We start from the raw sequence: 10177 nt of genomic DNA, 5'->3' as shown, positions 1-10177 counted from the left end.
CATACTGGTTGACTGGCTGCTGAGGGCCCTGACCCGCTTTGTTAGTTCCTGCTCTGGAGCTTGAATGGTGTCTTGCTGGCTGGTAATTAAATTATATTCTCTCTGCTCCCATTTTCATGTGATCAGCTTGTAATTTTCATCAAGCAAAAGTCCCTCACTGCCTAATTTAAGCCTCATCATAAAAAACTCCCTTTATTGGAGGTGACTGCTGCAACCCTGGAGTTTAGCCACTAGGTGGCAGCAACACTCCCATGATACTCTGTTGTTACCCGCCCCCCAATCTTTTTGATTGAGCAAGAGCGAGGATCTGGGTTGTGTGTGTGTGTGTGTGTGTGTGTGTGTGTGTTTTGAAACTCTGTAGATTAGGCTGGCCTCAAATTCATAGATCTGCCTACCTCTGCCTCCTGAGTGCAGGGATTAAATGCCTGTGCTACCTACCACTCAGCCAAACATGAGGATCTGATTTCAAATCTGCCAACTGCATAAAAAACCCTGTGTAGCTCCCTATAATCCCAGTGCCGTGTGGCGCAGAGACAGGAGAATTGCTAGGCCTTGCCTGTTATCAGCCTGGCTCCAGGTTCAATAGAGACCCTGTCTCAAGGGTTAAGCTGGAGAGTGAGGTACAGGAAACCTGGAGTCCATACTTACACTTGCCTCCCCTCACACACAAAGCCTCCCCTCTCCTCTTCTAAGTGTAACGAGGATTATGCCCTTATAATCTACCACCGATCATCAATCTATCAAACCTATCACCTTTTAATATTAATCTTCACAACATTCGAAGTGAAAGATTTCCTCACTTGAAGACCTCCCTGGAAGGAGGTTCTTGCCCTGGGAAGGTGAAAACTAGTGAGGACGGATGAAAAAGAAACTTGACTGACTCCTGACACCTACTTGATCCCAGCTAAAGGCTTCTTCCAGGGAGCGCCACGCCTGCTCTTAGTTGTCCCAACTGAGATGTTGCTGCCACCTAGTGGTAACAGATCAGAGTTGCAGTCCCTTACAGTAAAGACTGCTTCAGTTCAACGCTCAGCTATGTTGGTGAATTCTGTGAAATTGGACAAGGGATCCTGGACAACCACAGCGGCTGAGTTGTGACAAATACACCAAAACACACTTTGATGGAAGAGGAAGTATTTCAACAAACGCTTCTGGGAAAACTGCATGTCCTAATGTCAAGAATGGAATTAGATCTTTACCTCTCACTCAGCTCAAAAGCAGCAGAGCAGGCGATTTTCTTCTTCGTCTCTTTTTTGGGGTGGGAACACAACTCCATCCCTCTTTGGGGTTCAGACCCTGGTAAATCAGACTGATGCTGCTTACGTTTGAACAGAGAGAGAGAGAATTTAGGCAGCGGTGAAGGCGATAGGGCCATGCTTAATCCCCTTGACAGCCTGGAAAGGACTTTCTTGTGGGTCTCCTTCTTCCTCTAGGATCTTTGACCACTGGTCCCTGAGGGAGGAGGGAGCAGAAGGAGGGAACAGGGTTCAGAGGGGTTGTTCTTGTTGTAAGAAGGAAGAAGCTTCCAAAGAGACAGTTTTCAGTGTTACGGCTCAGCTTTATTCCAGAGGGAGCAGAAATAGTCAGGATGGGAACAGCAGCCAGGACACCATCTAATTTGCATTTGGCATCAGGGTCCTTCCACACAATTGGGAGCACAAAACCTAATTATCATATGGGCAACAAGGGGAGAACATCTGCAGGGATCTGTGTCAAAGGTCATGCTTGGGATAGGCCAGGCATCCAGGCTCAGGGACACCTGGTTGAGGTCAGACCTTCGAGCCTAGAGATACTATCCAGGTCGGGAGGGCATCCTGCTGGAAAAGGAGTCCTCCAGTTTGTGCCAAGCTCTCCGAACATGGTGGACTGCAACTGTAAGTTCAGAGCACTCCAACATTTTTGTAGATGTCTGTACCCATTTTTACTATTGTAGCAGTTTAGTTCCCTTTATCCTCCTCCTCCTCCTACTCCCTGATGGATCTTTCAGCTCCATTGGGAGGTTAGCAGTGGAACTGGATGAAACTCTGATACAGAGGTGAGCTCCCATGGGTGCCTTGGGCAACAGGAAATAGTGCAGGTGTTGGGCTGGGGAGTGTGGAGTTCCTTGGCAGGATATGTCTGGAGAAGATTGATCACACAGGAGTTCTGGATGTGAATTTAACAGGAGAAACAGCTGCATGGGTTAGACAGACTACCCACATGTCCCTACTGAGGATGCTTTAAGGCAAAGTTATCACTACTGACACTTGAGTTGGGGAGAAATGACTTGTGTCTGTCTGTATTTCTGTGTACCACAAGGACCTAAAAGTGGTCCAGCATCCCTTATCAGCATTCCTAGTCTCTGCCTACTAGATGCCAGTAGTACTTATTCAATTTTGACAATAAAAAGCATCTCTACATATTGCCAAATGTCCTATTATGGGCAGAATAAAACCAAACTAAACCAAACCCCAAACATCCTCAAAACGAAAACCCAGCAAACAAGTCCACTCCCATCCAGTAGGAAATAGTCTTATATACATTGCCCCACCCACCCTAGTCAAACAACAGGAAGATAGATTGCGATATGGTGCGTACCATTGTTAAGTACACAACAAGGAGGTAATGCTGACATAGCAGTGAATCATTTTGGTCACTGAGCACTGGGTACAGCCCTTACATTTCTACGGAATTAGTAAGAAGCATTGCTAGTGGATGGGAAACCTGCCCCAGTGAAAGAAGGAGGTACAATCGGAGCCATGGTTGAAGCTCCAAGGACTGTTTTGAGGGTGTGAGACTAGAGAAGACACAGGCGCTTAAGCTGTTTCTTCTTTTGAATTAATTTCTATTCCTTTGTGTGTGTGTGTGTTTGCTGTAGTGAGTGTGTGTTTGCTGTAGTGAGTGTGTGTTTGCTGTAGTGAGTGTGTGTTTGCTGTAGTGAGTGTGTGTTTGCTGTAGTGAGTGTGTGTTTGCTGTAGTGAGTGTGTAGGTCAGAGGACAACTTTTCAGAGTCAGTTCTCTGCTCCCCCTATGTGAGACCTGGGGGCTCACACTCAGTTGTCTGGGCAGTGGCAGCTGCTTTTGCTTGCTGAACCATCTCAAGTTCCAGGGATTTATTTGAGCCGGAATCACTGCAGTCTCTGTCAGGACCCTCAAGGCTGGTTTGCAGCCTTGCACAATATTCCCTGGAGATCATCTTTCAAATTTTCTCCCCTCCCTCCCTTCCTTCCTTCCTTCCTTCCTTCCTTCCTTCCTTCCTTCCTTCCTTCCTCCCTCCCTCCCTCCCTCCCTCCCTCTCTCCCTTCCTCCCTCCCCCTTCCTTCCCTTCCCGTCTCCCCCACTCTTCTTTATTTCTTTCCCCTTCCTTCCTTCCTTCCTTCCTTCCTTCCTTCCTTCCTTCCTTCTTTTCTTTTTTGATGCAGTGTTTCTCTGCGTAGCCCTGGCTGTCCTGGAAGTTTCTGTGTAGACCATGCTAACCTTGAACTGCTGCCTCTGCCTCCTGAGTGGAGGATCGAAGGCATATGCCATCACCACTTAGCTTTTGTTTTGCTCTGAATTTCCTTTTCCACCTTCCAAATTTCCAAGCTTTGAACAAACAAGTGGAGAAGGAAGAGGAGAAGATGATGCGGGAAAGCGCAAAGGTGTGTGAAGCCCAGGCGGGCTCACAGTGGTGGTTGTGTGTCTCCCTAGGCGTGCCTTCATCTCAACGGTGCACTCCATAGCATCTTAACCTGGTTCTCCCGGGAGCCCTCAGGCAGGCAGTACCTATAGCCTCTGCAGACCCAAGCACCCCTCCCTCTCACCCAATGCAACGGTTCAGTATGGTGTGCTCAGTTTCCTGGGGTTCCTTATTCTTATTCTGAAGAATCTTTCCCAAGGATTCCTTGGATCTTAACTAACCAAGGTCCACTAGACTCCATGAAAGAAGGAAAAATTCCTGGTCTGGTGGAGGGGAAGGTTTAGTGGCCATTACGATTATAAAGTAGGCTAAGGCTAGGGATGCGACACAATGACAGAATGCTGGCCCAGGTAGACAAGGTCCTGGAGTTGATCCCCAGCACTTGGGGAAAAAAAAAAGAGAACAAATAGCAAGAATAAAGCGGCATAAAGCAACAACGAAACAACTTCCCAGTGTTGGCTGAGGAAGTGGAGGCAGGAGAGCTACAAGTTTGAGGCAGACCTAGCTATAGTGAGAACCTGTGTTTCAGAATATGTGTTTACACTATGCGGTGGTTTGAATGTGATTGCAGCTTTAGGCCCCAGCGATCTTTTCTTGCCACACTTAATCGTGTAGACTGAGCAGTAGCATGAAGAAGGCATCAGATACAGTAGATGGCTACTCTGGCAGGTGCAGTAAGTAGACGGCCAGTGATAGTAGCCCGGGAGAGCCGAGGGTCCTGATGCCAGAGCTGAACACTAGGGGGCACCACCTGAAGCCGCCCCCCACTTGCAACTGACAAATGCCAAAGGGCAGAAAGTTAGCAAAGATCAGGCTCCCAGAGTTTCTTTTCCACCCATAATTTCTAAATGGGTAGAGTGAGAGAACTGTAGCTGGTGACTAGTGACTGTGATGGTTGATTTTCATTGTCACCATGATGTGTCTGATGATTCAGTGTATGCACAAGGATGATTCAAGAGTTTAACTGAAGACCCACCCTGAATGCGGGGTCACTATCCAAACAATGGTATTTCAGGATGAATAAAAAGGGGGAAAAATAGGAAGCCAGCTGAGCTCTGGTATTCCCTTCCCTCTGCTTTTGGGTCTGCACTTTGGACCAAACAGCTGCTGCCATGATGGACCTTATCCTCCCAGCCTATGGGCTGACATAAATCCTTTCTTCCTTAGGCTGCGTTTGTCACAATAACAGCGATGTTATAGAAAACCAGTAGCATGATGTGGTCACTGCTGTGACTACTTGGCTGTGTAGCTCCTGGACTTCTGGAACTATTGGCAACATGGGCGTGGGAGAGTTTGGAGCTGTGAGCAAGAGAAGGCCTAGGATGCAGAAAGCAGAGCTCATGGGTCCTTCTGGTAGGAAACTAGAAGACCAGGATGCTGGGAGAAATTGCAGAGTCCACGCCCAGCTCATCGGATTTTCAAGGGCATCTTAGGAACTCTATTGGGAATTGGGTTAGAGGTCATTCACATTGCATTCTGGGAAAGAATTTCTGTATCCTGCCCATTTCCCGGGAAGATGAGTGAGGCTGAATTAAAGAATAGATAAGTGGTTTGGCAGAGCATAATGTCCAAGGAGGTAAACATGGTAACTGCTCTTTGTCGGCTCTATAGTGACCCCTGGTAGAAATAGATGAACAGAGGAAGGGAAGAGTGTGATTAAAGTAGCAGACAAGGCGAGCTGGGAAAGCAACTGCAATTATTAAAAAGGTTAGCACCATGAAAGAGAAGGCTTATGCTTTATATTGGGGCAATAGGAACAGTAGTCTGAGGGCAAACAGTTGGCAGGAAATGAACCTACGACTGTTAAAGAGAAACCATAGAGTAAGGGAGTCAGGAGGACAGATAGATGCACAGGAGGTAGGAGGAAGAGACGCGGAGTTTGAGGAGACTGGCTTCAGATGCCGTAGGAGAAGTGGAGGGCTTCTGGACTGTCAGTGGAGGAGGAAGGTCAGCTGGGTGCTCCCTGCCTTTCTAGGTAGCAGATTTTCATCCCAGTATCTGTCTCCTGAGTCTTCATTGATAAAATTGAACGACTGAGATTTTTGTTAAAAATACACAACAGAAGGTGTTCTCTGCTTGAAAGCAACCACCAGAAGTTCAGCCACTAAGGCACACGGGGGTCGCTACGGTTCTGCTACAAAAGGGCCAGACTATATCTCAAGCAGCCAGGAGAACTTGATGGGGTTATTTATGTGGATTTGCTGGCATGCAAAATGAAAGTTACAGTGTCATGGAGACTTACCTCGAAGCCCTTGATATCAGACAACATATAGTATGGTTGGATTCCATGCAAGGGTCCTGAAAGATGCTTTTGTATAGTCTGGACAAAGATTTATGATAGCTGTACTCTTGGTTTCAAATAAGTGCATTTGTTAAGTATACAGCAAGAAACATAAAAGCATTAATACCAAGTGTTGAATATAGAGAAGCAGCAGACAGACCGCAAACCAGAATCAAACTGGGCACTCACAACATACTGCAGAGATGGCTGCGGTCAGAGAATCACCGAAGTGGGACATAGCACCCAGCAGAAACAGGCTGGGAATACGTTGTTGAAGCAGTTAGTCCAATTCAATGTTTTCTCCCCATGGATGATGTTCTGGTTCCCATTGCAGGCATTTTTATATCAAGAGGTAAACAAAAGTAAACTCTGTTGGGCATGGTTCACTCTCTAGCTGTGCCCAAGGGCACAGGTTTTTGTATCCTTAGGGGTGTGTTCTTTTCCATTCTCCCTGTCACAGAATTAGGGGGCCAGTTTGATTCGGGGGACATTTGAGGTAAGGTCAGATTTATGGTGACAGCAAGGAGAAAAAGAGATCCTCCTTGTTCTCTTAACATGCTTAAAGCATATGGTAACTTACCTGTACAATGTCCTGTAAAGGCTACTGCATAAAGCTATGACGGTAAGGTTAAGTTGCGATAGAGACCCCGGTATATTGGAAATGCAAAGGCTTGGATGTCCACTAAAGAAAGCTTTGTAAGACTTTAAGACAATCCTGAAGCCATTTTTGACAATTCTGAATCCTCTCAGCCTCTGTGCCATAGTGCTTCCCCTCCTCCCCTGGGAACCAAGGACCTAACAGCTACACTCGCACGTACTCAGTTCCTGAACAATTACCCATATACGTATGCTTTGGTTCGGTCCCTCGGCTTCCCGAATGCTGGGGGACCCTGTCATGACAGAATTAATAAAATCCTCATGCTTTTGCATCGGCTGTAGTGTGTGAGATGGTCTCTGGGGGCGACTCCTTCTCGGTGTTTGGACGCTAGAGTCCAACAGCTTCAGGCACGGAGTGAAGCTGGCCCAAGAAGGAACTATGTGTGCTTTGGTGGTATAACCAGAATAGAGGATCAGGGGCGCCCGAGGGTCTTGGAGTCAGGAGAGTGCCAACGAGAGCTCCATATGCAGAACATGGAACTACCGGACTTGGCGTTTGCCCTGCTGGGTTTCTATCTTGGTTTGGTCAGTGGTGATATAAGAAGAGCAGCAGGTGGCAATTAAAGTTCCAGGTGTCAGGCCACCAGGAGACAAATCCCTGATAGGTCAGTCTCTGATAGACAAGGCCCCGGGACCGCAGACACCAGAATGTCTGTTGCTTCTCCTGTGCCTCTCCATGTTTGTTGTGGCATCTTTCTCTGGTATCTGGCATGGTGTGAGTGGGTGTGGGGAGATCACACTGCCTGTAATGTAGTGTGTTGTCTCATGAAAATATCCCATTCTACAGGGCATTTTTACCTGTGGATTATTATGAAGACGATATCTTCCCAAGATGTACTATTTGATAATAATATTATTAATAGTAATAAAATTTAAACTCTGTTTAAACAGAGTTTTTGATAATTGAAAATAAACACAAGGAAGTGTCATACATTTAGGGCCTATGAGTTTTATCTAAGAAACTGAATAGATTGCAGTTCAAGTTAATGATTAAGGAAAACTACTGATTCCCAGGAGCCAAACTGGCTGGAATTCTTTTAATCTTAATATTGAAGAATGCATATCTAGGTTTTGGTGAAACAAAACGTTAGAATGACCTCAGGTTAGATTAAAATATTTTGATAATAGCTTTGAGGTTAAAGATCAAAAAACAAAGCAGCCCAATTATTGCTAGCTGATGTAGTTTCCTTGCAAGGATTGATTGGTGAGCAAAGATGATGATTAATTTTTTGTACCCGTTTCTGCCCTCAATCTTCTGACAAAAAAAAAAAACCACTATTGATGAGTACCCACTCATTTGTGTACCCTAAAGATTTAAAGTAGAACTGACTGCCTGTTTTTCATGTATAAAAGTTTAGGTTTGTGATTCCTTATAAGATTATCTATCAATATTACCGAAAACAAAATAAGAAGATTATCTATCAAGATAATTAATAAAGTGAGTGGTCCTTTCTTTGTCCTGCAAAACGCAGCCTGCCAGCAAAAGAAATAGAGAGAAAAATACCCCGCTTCCTCACACTCTACCAATCTATAACAAGTTGCATGTATGAATGGATGTGGGTTCTTGGGTATAATTTGTTTTCTCATGTAATACATAAAATGTTTAATCACGTAAGGGACATGGAAAACACGCTGTTTTTAACTTGCATGCATTGCATTCATTCACTTGAAAAACAGAATGAAACCACATTGTCATTTCTATATGGCCTAAAAGATTTTGTTGGAATATGTAAGCTGTTGAGAAAAAAAAAAAAGAAGAAAGAGAACGAGAAAGAATAAAGATAGAGTTAGAAGGAAAACAAGAGAGACAAGAGGGACATTTCTGGATAAAGATAGGAAAAGAGAATATAGCCAGTCAGTGATGCTACACGCCTTCAATCCCAGCTCTTTGGAGACGTCTACTCTGGTGAAGTTGGAATTCAAATCACAGTTCAGTTTATTACGAAGGGATTTTATCATACATTTAAATATGGGTTAGCATGAAGAGAGATACTATCTGCTTTGCACAGTTTTATGTCAACTTGACACAACTTAGTCATTTGAGTGAAGGGGACAATTAAGATAATGTCTCTGGTAGATCTCTGTGAGCTCGAGGTCAGCCTGGTCTACAAGAACTAGTTCCAGGACAGGCTCCAAAGCCACAGAGAAACCCTGTCTTGAAAAACCTAAACAAACAAAAAACAGACTGAGAAAGTCAGGAAGAGCAATCCAGCAAAAAAGCACCCCAGCCACCATGACCTCTACATCAGCCCCTGCCTCCAGGTTTCTGCCATGGCTTCCCTCAGTGGACAGGGATTCAGGATATGTAACCCAAATAACATTTTCCACTACAAGTTACTTTTGGTCATGGTGCTTCATCACAGCTAGGACAACTAAGGTCCCAAAGGTAGATGTGAGCTCCTTGAGAGAGAGTGGCATTTAGGTGTTTGAACAAGAGTTGTGCTTCTTTTGGTGGCTCCTGAAATTAAATTTCTAATGGTGACTGAGGAACTTTGCCCTTTGGTAGAGGGGATAGAGTGGCTCGGGTGTGCGGTGTGCGTTTGGAAGGGTTACAGTCTGATAAGATAAAACTCTGTAAAAGTTGCAAAAAGGTGTTGTAACTTGTTTTTTTACTAGGCGTTCTTGGAAAATTCTAGCTCTTGGGGGTGTGGTGGCACACACACATTTAATCCCAGGACTGGGGAGATAAAGGCAGGCTGATTCTGTGAATTCAAGGCCAGACTAATCCAAGTAGTTCGAGAACACAGCACCACTTGGAGAGACCTTGTCTCAAAAAAAACCAAAAAAACAAAAAACAACAAACAAACAAACAAAAAAACCCAACAACAATAACAACAACAACAACAAAAAAACCCAAAAAAACCAAGCCGGGCGGTGGTGGCGCAGGCCTTTAATCCCAGCACTTGGGAGGCAGAGGCAGGCAGATCTCTGTGAGTTCGAGACCAGCCTGGTCTACCAGAGCTAGTTCCAGGACAGGCTCCAAAACCACAGAGAAACCCTGTCTCGAAAAACCAAAACAAACAAAGAAAAAACAAAAACAAAAAATCAAAACCAACCAACCAACCAAACAAACACAACAACAACAACAATAACAACAACAACAACAACAACAACAAACCCTATTCGACGGCATGCTGCAATCCAAGCTCAGGAGAATGCTCTAAATTCCATCCCAGCCTGGGCTACACGGTGCGTTCAGGCTTATGAGGCTGGGGAATGAGGCTGGGGAATGAGATCAAGAAGTTCCAGGTGTCCAGTAAGGCTTAGTCAGCACCAGTTTCTGGTGGCTAATAAGAATTCCCCCACCCCTTACAAAGCAGCAAACTAAAGGCCAAGACGGAGGCCCAAAGCTTTTAGTTTTAAAATTACAAATCACCAGGAATTGCAGGGCCTTCAGAGGGCATACTGTCCTGTGCGTGCGCGGGCAGTCTCCATCCAGACACCATGCCATCCCATACCAACAGCAGAACAATGTCCAAGGCAGGAGTACTGACTGAATTTGTGATCTTGAGTTTGTGAAGGTCTAGCACAGACTTCAGAAGGCCTGGGAGTCTCAACTGTGTGTCTCAAGGACCGAATCG

This window comes from Alexandromys fortis, unplaced genomic scaffold, assembly GCF_014885135.2.
Source record: "Alexandromys fortis isolate MF-2015 unplaced genomic scaffold, M_Fortis_MF-2015_v1.1 scaffold_257, whole genome shotgun sequence".
Taxonomy (NCBI): Eukaryota; Metazoa; Chordata; class Mammalia; order Rodentia; family Cricetidae; genus Alexandromys; species Alexandromys fortis.
The sequence above is the reverse complement of the archived record's forward strand: the minus strand, read 5'-3'. Positions refer to the sequence as shown.